This window comes from Perna viridis, chromosome 7 (assembly GCF_037379345.1).
Source record: "Perna viridis isolate PV_CMFRI_1.1 ecotype Kerala chromosome 7, ASM3737934v1, whole genome shotgun sequence".
Classification (NCBI taxonomy): Eukaryota; Metazoa; Mollusca; class Bivalvia; order Mytilida; family Mytilidae; genus Perna; species Perna viridis.
In genome coordinates, this window is record NC_142451.1 from 40,219,336 (window position 1) to 40,230,790 (window position 11,455).

The 11,455-nt window shown below is 31.1% G+C and overlaps 1 long non-coding RNA gene across 1 annotated transcript; it reads left to right on the forward strand.

Moving 5' to 3' along the window:
• Positions 1–3,934: 3,934 nt before the first annotated feature.
• On the forward strand, positions 3,935–7,290 carry LOC148612686 (uncharacterized). Its single transcript, XR_015924468.1, has 4 exons — positions 3,935–4,095; positions 5,651–5,768; positions 6,736–6,843; positions 7,179–7,290. It is a non-coding gene; the product is annotated as an uncharacterized LOC148612686 (long non-coding RNA).
• Positions 7,291–11,455: the final 4,165 nt, after the last annotated feature.

The window sequence follows — 11,455 nt, forward strand, 5'->3', positions numbered from 1 at the left end:
CAAATTTTAGCAGTCCGAAATGAAAGGCCAATCTTGTCCCTTGACCTTTGAGGTATCATAATGTAAAATTAGAAAGGAAATATTAAAAAAACACACATACACACACACACATTCTGAAATTTATTTTTAATATCTAACATTTGCAGAAAGATATCGAATATTTTAATAGCAGTTATGAAAATGTCATTTCTTCATTAGTTTAAAAACAAGTTCCCATTTAATCCATTATGTAAATATTTCGTATGGTTATTAATTTGAAATCCCGAAAAATTCGAAAGAGTTATCAAGGGAACCAAGGTTATATTGGTAATCAAAAGAATGTTGTAATCCAGGGACAAAGACCAAACATGGAAAACAGACATGCACAATAAAGAACATAGAGTAAAATCATACATACAAAGTAACAAGGCAAATGAGCAACTCGGATTCCACTAAAAACAGGGAGCATTGACTAGGTGCTCCGGTAGGATAAGCCTCCTCTGCTTTTCTAGAAACACCAGCCGAGTTACTCATAAAAAGTGAAGTCCGGATTAGACAAACGAGGAAAGATCTTTTGGAGAACCACTATTGAAGATCATTATCAGAATATAATAGCATTAAAACCTAAGATTTTTCAATACTGTATACTTCTATTCCCCATACTCAGTTAAAATCCCGACTCAAACATTATACAACGTATTTTCTTCAAAAATATGATACACCTAGATACAAACATATAGTTCTTGGTAAAGATTTTTCATGCTTTGTAAAAATAATTCCAAAAATAAAGAAGTAGATGTTTTCAAAATGCTGGATTTTTTTTATCGACAACATATTTGTCCAGTGGGATGGATGCAATTTTCAACAAACGGTCGGCATTCCCATATGAAAAAATTGTGCTCCTCTACTTGCTGACCTATTCCTTCACTCTTTTGAGGCTGACTTTATATATGATCTGATCCGAATGAAATAATATCGTTTAGCTAAATCCTTTAATCTCACTTTCTTCTATATAGAGGACGTATTATCATTAACAAATTCGTAGTTTCGGGGATTTGATACATCGCATCTACCCCAAAGAACTTAATATAAAGGATGCTACAGACACTGTGAAGTCAACCTCATATCTTGACCTACACTTAGAGATCATTGGTGAAGGAAAACTACTGACCGAACTTTACGACAAACGTGATGACTTTTCATTCAGAATTGTCAACTTTCTGTATCGCGTCAGACTTCTTACATTTAGGCTTCTGGAACAGGATTATGTTGCTACAAGATTAAAGTCATCACTACAGAAATTTTATGGTTTTCATCATCAACTCGTAGATCGTTACAGTGTATCCATCTGTATCATGTAAACTGATTTGTTTAACGTGTCATACTTTTCCTTTTCCTCATTGGTCTACACCGGACTTTTCAGAAGATGTAGAACAAAATTTCTAGACTTAAAATTAGCGGTAGTCAACGGAAATAGTCAAAAGAAAAGGTTGTATAACAAACGGCAATATCAGTACAAAAACTAGAAAGTTGGAAATCACAGCAATGGTACTGACTTGGTACAGGCATTTCTGATAAAAAATGGTGGGTAGATCAGGTTTTTAACGCGCTTAATCTCCCACTTAACCTTAATCTTCCAGATATATTAACAATTAGTAGGAGAGGACCTCCATTATGTTGTTATAACTTGAGTCCAACGCCTTTGCTTGTATTCCTGAGTACATAAACATGTTTGAACTTATAACTAATGGGCAGCATGAAATTGACATCACAATTTGGTTTGTAAGGCTCGTCATGTGACTCCGTATTTTTTTAGAATGGGCCCTAGTCTACTATTCAAAAGCAAAGAGATTTGTTATTTTCAGAACGATGGGTTCAGTAAATTAAGGCAAGATCCCGGAAGTAAACGATAAAATGCACACCGGTCGTCGGATTTCAATACCTTCCACATCAGAAATTCCGGAAAGGAAATTAAACTTGAACGATTTCTATAGGAACACTTAAAAATGCGTACACTTATAAATGTCAAACCTCCATAAACCATTTTTATCTTCTACATTAACTCCTAAATACAATTAAACATGTCAAAAATGGACCCTGAATAAACTGAAAACCTGTCAAAGCCATACACTGTTTAAAGTCCTAATAGTTCAGTCGAAATTTACTTTAAACCTTTGTAAACCAAGAAACTGTCTAAACAGAAGAAATGTTAAAATACAATCGATGTTCGTTTTAGCTGAACTTTCAAACTGGATTCATTAATTGAATGATTCATAAGTGGTACATTACAGACAAGCCTTTTATTAGATAAAAATAAATAGGTGTCGTTGTTTGTCTCCATCATCCCAGCTCGACGTTACAAGGTTTCGTCATCATATTAATAAGGTGTACCGACTCGGACTAAAACAAAAAACAATAAGTGAGAAGTACAGTACAGTTCAAGTAGCGTACACTTTTAAACACGGTTATCCTTTGTAAACATCAATACTTATAATTACCACATAATAATCTTTTGTAAATATCAATACTTACCACGCTGTTCCCCTTTGTAGCCGTAAATACATTCACACCAATGTTTGTTTCATTTATATTTACAGGAACATATATACATCAAAATACATATATTGTTATTTAATCAGTATAATCATAACTGAAAAGTCACGTCGCCCACTTGATTGGAAACATTTCCGATGTAACATTTTTCCATGTTTAATTTTATCGAGCGAATACTTAACAGTTTTGTTTCATAACGCTCAACTAAAGCCTAAAACTTTTTTTCTTTCAAGGTTACAATCGTAACAGTGCGTGTTGGAGAAACCATTTGATTTATATAATTCTCTTCAATCTCAAAAAGGTCTTCTAAAGCTACTCTTATTTTGCCATAGTGATTTAAATTCAATCTTTTTCAATTTCAAAAAAAAAACACAACCCAGGCACATCAACTAACTAACGAAAAAAAGACACATATAATAAATAACATGAAAGTAGAATAATAACACGTATATAAGAGAAAAGCGAATGAGGGTGCTACTCTGCTTTTGTAAAAAAAAAAAAGCCGCCGATATTTACTGTGTGAATTCAAACAAATTTGCTAGGTATCAAGCTTTTACAACCCGACAAGTATAAGTACTTCCTTAATCCTACCCCTTTAATTGTTTGTTTGTTAGGACAAATTCTCCACGATATAGCGCCATACTCTTTTCAATAAGGTACATATGTGAGTTTTGACATATTTTAACTGAGCAATGATACAATGTGTAAAGAAATAGTATGTTTTTTAATCACTGTCAAACGAAAAGCTGTATTAGAAATTTCGAATGCTTCTAATCCTGCAAAGGTCAATATAAATTACTTGTCTACAAATAATTTGATTATTTCAAACGTTGTACAATAAAACTTGTATTTACGGGACGCTGTGCAGATTTAAGAAGCAGTCTTTATAAACATCAGACAGGAGGTGATTCATCCATTGATATACGGGATTTTTAAATGAGTCTGGTTTGAAAAGATTTTTGGATTATTCAGGGTTCAGGTTAGACTGGTTTCTCTGTATTTGTAATTCGAGTCGATCCAAATACATATTATAGACAGCAAAATGAAATTCAATAATAACAATGTTACGGTCTATTAGTCTAATATAAAATAATTCAAAGAGAAACGACTGTAAATGAATAAGCAGAAAACTTCTTAGAAAATTAAAAAAATAAATAATGAGAAAGGATAAAGGTAATTTGAAAATAAAAGGTACTAAAAGAATATGTTTTTATACCATTAAACATTATTGTATTTTAGATACTTTCTGAAATTCATGTTTTTTTCATGAATGATTACTTATCAAGGACAATCAAAAATAAAAAAAATGTATCATGATTTGTAATAGTTAACATGTTTGGTACCTATTACAACATGGAGAAAAGAGTTTATTTTTCAGTATAAAAATGAGATCATCTGAAGATAAATTTAAAGCCGTAGTATAATTCGAAAAGGAGTAAATGATATGTAAATTCTCGTATTTAAAGGGTTTAAACAATCCACACTCAACAATTCTAAAAGGAACCAAGATGCTGAAGCTCTTAGTCGTACTTTTGGATGTGTTTCATGCTGTTCGAGGAGGACGTAAGTTTTAAATACCAATCACTATAAAATGCAGACACTACCAATGGTAAAGTTATTCACAGTGTAGAAAAAACTCAACAAACAACGATGATTCGTCAGTATACATATGCTATATTTCCACATACTGTATTCATATATGCACTTTAATACAATTATCTCCCACTAAAATCAACTAATTCAAGCCAAATCAAGATCGATAACTCTTGCAACCGGCTAATTTTACGTACAATTTAAATAGAATTTTCCTCAAAAGCGCAACGCCAAAACAAAAAACTAAGACCAGTAATATAGTTGGTAACTATTTCTGAATAAGAAATATAAGTTAGTTTAGTGGGTTTTTGACATGCATAAGTCACCCTCTTTCTGATTTTTAAAAAGCCCGCTACTTAACTTGTCGACTGTATAAAAGTTAAGCTAAGTTTTGACGAGGAAGAAAAATGGCGAAAAATTCTTGCCACGAATAAATTCCTTTATTATTGAGTAGATGATAATCAGAATAACTAGCAGAAATGAATAGTATACGAACTGAATTGTGATTTTCTGACACGAGGAAAAATATCTGCTTGCTTAAAATGTGGTTAGTGTTTTCTAATTCAGTTTTTGCTTTAACCAAGATGCATTGATCCATAACCGATCTCTCATTTGTTTGACCATATGCAATTGTCGATGCTTAGTCAATGCAAAATCATATTTTATGGAAACCCAAAAGAGATATCTTTTTAGTGTTACATGAAACATAGTATTGCCAGTACAATGATGTCATAATTGTTTCACTACATTTCTCTGTAGAAAATTTCAGAAGGACGCTTACGCTACCGGTAGAGCTGGTCCATGCTCCCAGTTTTTAGTGGAGTCCGAGTTGCTCATTTACTTCTGTTACTTTGCATGTATTATTTTGGTCATTCTATTTTTCTGTTGTTTGTGTCTGTTTCTATGTCTGGTCATCAACCCTGGATTACATACATTTTTTTGTTTTCCTCTAGAATCTTGGTTCCCTTGATGATTACTTTTTTCCCACTAAATGAGTTTCTCTTTAATACAATGTTTAAAAAAATATTTTGGTATACGTTTAGTACAGTATAACCATTTTTTTTAATTTTCTTTTTTGTTTGATAAATTTAATTTTGGATGTCCCTTTTTAATGTGAGTACATTAACACAAATATACCTATTAGATATTTGACCAATTGATATTAACTATTATAATTTTGCTTTATATAACACATTTATTGTAAATGTAAACAGCTGAGGCAAGCCATGCAACCTCACTTGTAATCAAAAGGTCATGCGTGCAATATCACAAGATATTGGTGTGTCAGAAATACATTGTTAAAATGGAAACTTTAAAATACGCTGAATTTATGATATATTTCATCTGAAGTGTTAAAACAAAGAAATTGCAATATTAAACCTTACTGAACTTCTTAATTTACTGCCAGTGTGGAGTGTGTGAAAGTCACATTGATAGATATCAAAGAGGATAAACTATATAAGGCTGGTTCAACTGAAACATCGAGACACATTTGAAAAATAAGCAACATTTGTTATTTTCACAGCTTATATGGATCCATGTAGTAGCAGCCCTTGTGGGGGACCAAGGTACTTGTCACAGCAGTGGCAAGACGTATAAATGTGAATGTCCAGAAAACTACATTAATGATGGAAACGCCTGTGGTAGGTAACTGCAAAAGAAAAGAAATGTAAGCGTGTTACTGAATTGCCTGGATTTACAGCACATGTAATTAAGTTCTTCAAATGATAAAGTGTGTTTCCCCTTTAAAAATGAATCAGAAAAAAATTAAAGGAAATAAGGTTATAGCAGTAAAAAATTAAACAAGAGGCACTCAGGAGCCTGAATCGCTCACCTGGTTAAAGAGTTATCAAGGACACCAAGGTTATAGCGGTAATCAAGTTTACCAAGTTTATCAAGAATTTAATCGAGGGATAAAGACCAGACATGGACAACAGACATACTCAACAAAGAACAAAAAGTAACTAAAATCAAAATGAGACCGTGGACAAAACAAATACTTTTTTATCAATCTGCGTAGTTGACAACATAAGTTAACAGGTTCATCAGATATTATCTTATGCAAGATGAGACCTTTTGTATTCAATGACGATTGATATTTTAATACAATTGAATTCCTACCATTCCACTTAGTTTTGCCAATGAAAAAATGCTAGAAAGACACTACATTTAATCACTAATGAATTAAACATGTGCTTAACGATTTTCAATATATATTATGAAGAATTTGAATGTAAAAAGAACTATTTTTAAGTGTAAAATCTTTAAAAAAGTATATGTGGACAAAAGATAATAATATGAGTTTTTTTTTTTTTTAATTTTAAGGGTCTTTTCTGAATACAATTTGGAACAATTACAATACCTTTATAAACAATTGGTTTATACCTTTAGTTAAGGTAGTGAAATGGTAGGTCATTTCCCTGTAGATTATTATTTGATCCATCTAGTTAATGTGTTTTGTTTCTTGAGTTTCTTTGATGACGTTGATTTTCATCTTTCAATTTCTCTTCTACTATAATTTACAAAAACGAAGGATATGTGTATGCACATTTTAAGTAATCAAATTTATATGAATTTTGTCTGATTATGATTTATTGATGAATTTTACAGTGTATGACCCGTGCTTTGGCAACCCTTGTGGAAACTATGGAACATGTGACCATGATGGCACAAATTATTGGTGCAGATGTGCGGCCGGTTACAAAGGGGAACCGTGTGGTAATTTAGTTAAACATTCACCTTTTTATATTCTGTCCTGAACAATGATAATAAAAGTAGCTATGCATTGAACCGTCTATAAATTTTCATAATCGAAATCAAATTTTACATGGTACAGTAAATAATATGATATGAAATGACAAGCAAAAAGAAGTTGAAAAGATAATGCAAATCGTCACACGAAGTAAATAAATGAAATGAGTTTCGAAACAAATTTGATTTGAAACGTTTAAAATGTGTCTCTACAAATATGTAGTCGGTTAGTAGACATTCATTTACACAGTATGAAGTATGTTTGAAAGAAAATACTCTATTAATTTAACGTTTCATTTCAGTACCAAACGAATTTTATGCCCATGGTGGGAAATAAAAGCAATAACATTATGGAGACATTTATTTCGATACAGTGTGTATTTGTTTGAAATAAAAGACTGTCACGATATTAAATTTCTTTATTAGTTACTTTACATGTCAATACATATAAAACAAAGACTATCTAAATACGCAATTTGGCGAAAAAAAAAGAAGAGAAAATACAAATATTTAATATTTCAGCCCTAGCAATAAAAATCCCAGAAAGAAAAAAAAACAAACAAACAAACAAAAGCACCCCCCCAAAAAAAAACAACCCCAAAAAACAAAACAAAACGAAAAAAAAGAAGAGAAAATAAAAATATTTAATATTTCAGCCTAAGCAATAAAAATCCCAGAACAAACAAAAAAAAACCAAAACGCCAAAAACAAACAAAACAAAACAAAAAACAAAAACAAAACAAACAAAAACAAAACAAACAAACAAAAAACAAAAACAAAATTGTTATAGTTATTGATTGCACCATTTGTACATCTTTACGATCGATAGCAAATTCTAAAACCCAGGGTTGGTTCAATTTACAGACAAAGAAGAGAACAAAAATCGCCAGATAGAAAGAGTAAATGAAATGAGTAACACATGAAACGTAATTTAAAAAGTCTGACATTTGTCTCTACAAATAAGTTTTTGGTAAGTAGACACTCAATTTACACACCATTAAAGTATGTTTGGGAGAAAATACACAAGTAATTTATATAAGAACATTTTGCTTAAGTAACTATCTTTGTTATGTATTAAAATGTCTCTTTCATGAGAATACATTTTCTTTGTTATTTACTTGTCTTTTTATATTCAGCAACGACAATAAGATTAAAAGGTAACGCAATATAAGCAAAATGATGCAGAGGCATCAATCAAATACATCAAAATCCGAGTGCATGACATGAACGTGAAAATCGATGACAAGGACTTTCAATTGAGATTTTCAAGTATTTTATATGGGAGTCCACTGGATGAGTTTGTTCATATATGTTAATTTGTAACCCTTGGTATATATCTTTCGTGACCTAATTTTCAGCCAAAAAATGTACATAGGTGTCAATCTTGAGATCTAAATAGAACCATTATAACTAACACACTCCATGAACGTATGTTTTGGTACGTGATATTAAAAGTACGACAAATTTTCAGTTTGTTCTTTTACAGCAGACGTAATTTAAGGTTCTTCACGAAAAACTGTGTGTTAATCTGGAAAGGTAAGCTTACAGCATGTGGTCATTTTAAAATACATGTACATGTTTGAATAAAGAGAGCTTAATTGGAGTCCCTGACTCTTCCAGAACACTTTTCTCACCTTTCATGTTATATAAATAAAATTGTGAATGGGTTTTAAGTAAAGATTAGAAAAGTAGTATGCCAAAGGGCTGTACTGTAACATATCTTATAGACTTAACCATACCGCACCAATAGGGAGTTGTTTTTGATTAAAGAGTAAGGTAGTGCAATGCATTATCGTTTTAACGATAACATAAAGGCACTGGGAATTTATCTTCGTTTATCTAGTTCAGATAACAATGAAATCGAAGTAATAATGTTGTTTGACACCTGTCCCAGAAATAAACGTAGCCATGGCCAAAGACCACGGTAGCCTAGGGAAAAAGATGCATCCAAACCTATTCACCTTCAGACAGATATATCTTTTGTCTAGTTTAAAATCATCCTCTTTTGGTTTCTCTACCAAAGACGATGATTTTGATTTGCCGTCTATGTATAGGATCATAAACTCCACAAGAATCCATACTAACAACGCTACATAGCATAAAAATGTACCACCAAACCTTTTTTAAAACTTTCAACTTCTATACTCACAGCTCTCAAAGAGGGTCTCCAGTCCTACCACAACACTTGTTACTCCCGTAGTGGTATTAATTCAATTTGGATCCTAAAAACTTATCAGAATATGATAGCATTTAAGGGAATAGGAACCCTTTTCAACATTTGGGATATATTGGTAGTCTTTACATAACAAAAGAAGAATCTTAAGTTCGTTTTCCTATATTGCACTTAATTACTTAATAAGAGCGGATAATTGCTCTAAATCTATGGTTACAGGGGGCAGCCATCTTTGCTATAATATAATCTCCCTTACTGCAAAATTACAGATGGTAGCACTAATTATGATGTAAATGTGGCACTTTATTTGATGTTGTATAAAGTAAACAGTCCTAGAACTGTGAAGACTGTACAGTTTGTCAGAAATAAAAATAATGTATATGGTTGTGAAAATTTCTGATAAATGGAATGTACAAAAGGAAATATTGGAACAAAAGGGCATATATTTATTTTTTTATTCAAGTCATTGACACTGCTGATGTATTATATTAGTATCTATACATTACTCATTCATGCAATATAAATATGTTTCTCTTAATTTTAGAGACAATTAAGTTGAATTAGAAACTAAATCAAAAGTAATTTTTTTTTAAATTGATATAAACTTTTTTTTTACAAATTAAAGAGGTTTATATCCTTGAATTTGAAATTTTAATGCAATGCAAACAAAGAGAAAAATTAAACTTTTTTTTATCATTTTTCATTTTTCTCAATTTTGTTTTTGTCATAAACAAGCTATAAAAGTATAGTATTATTTACATCTACTTCTTGTCTAATGACCTGCTGTGTTTCTCAAATGATATTGAATTTTTAAAAAGTATTTTCAATTCTCAGTTTTTATTTTTTTACACTTAATGTTGATTTCTTAAATAATTACCAGTTTAATATTTTTCATTAAAAATTTGTTTTGAATAATATTTTCTCTTTAACACAAATTTTGTTTCTTGTGTGACCACATGTTAAGATGAAGCATTACATGATAGATCAGTGCCACAGATACGTCATAATCATGATACATGCTGGGAAAAATGTCAGCCTCCTGTGTCAATGTTAATCAGTTAATTAAGACTAATTAGTGAGGCTTTGGAATTAAAGAAACACATTTTTATGCATGTTTACAGAAGATGTTTTCAAAATGCTGAAATTTTTTATCGACAGCATATTTCAACAAACTGGCAGCATTACATTACAATGGGAACAAATTGTGCTCCTTTACTTGCTGATCCATAAATTCACCCTTACGAGGCTGACTTTATGACTGATCTGATCTGAAACAAAGAACATCACTTAGCTAGATCCTTTAATCTCAATTTCCGCTATATAGATGACGTATAATTGTTAAACAATCCTAGTTTGGGGATTTGATACATCGCATCTACCCCAAAGAACTTAATAATGAATACTACAGACATGTGAAGTCAACCTCATGTCTTGACCTACTTTGATCAAACTTTACGACAAACGTAATTATTCAGAATTGTCAACTTTCCATTCATCTGTGGCAACAACACATATCACAATTCATATATTATTTGACATTTAGAATGAAGACAAAACAAATCAAGTTATTTTACCTGTACGATTTATTGTGCGTGCATGTTTTAATATAGCGTATCTAACGAAGACAAAAGAAAGAAAGAGAACATTTAAATATTTATGTACGATTTGGTACCTCTAGGACTCCATATATATAAAATAAGGGATAAAGTGATATCATGCAAATTTTTAATTGCAATTATAACTGTATAAACATACCATAATTCCGAAACTTCTCTCATTAAAAAACCTATAAACAAAAAATAAGGAGTCTTGGTCGATCGATACATGTAGCAAACGGCATTTTGCTTTACATTAAGACTCAAATGTAACATCAACTGAACAGAGCCAAAATAACTAGGATTTAGATTGACAACATTTAAATGTTCACATTTGACTATGTTTAAAACGATATGGAGACTATTTTTCTTTGAACTGCATTAATTGCATTATTGGTATTGTCTTTTTTCAAAATTAATACATACTTTAATTCTGGTTCTCAACAGCCTGATAGTTTACGTTGTAGCTAGTATAGGCAGGTTCAGAGGCGTTCTTTGAACTTAGTAATATTCCATGTTTATTGCAAAATTTTTCAATAACTAAGATGGTTATAGAAAACTTTGGCGTACTAAAGGTACCAGTATCGCATTACATTTCCCTGAGTGGATATACGTCAAAACATGGATGCTATAAAAATACAGTGCATTTTCTTTTTGCCTCTCTACAAACTAATGTCTTGTCAAAATATATATGAACAATGCTTATGAAATAGAGCAAACATCATACTATATGATGACAATTATTTTTAAAGAAAATGTAATATAATAACATAAAAATGTTCACTGAAAAGGTTGGTTTGATGAGTGCAAA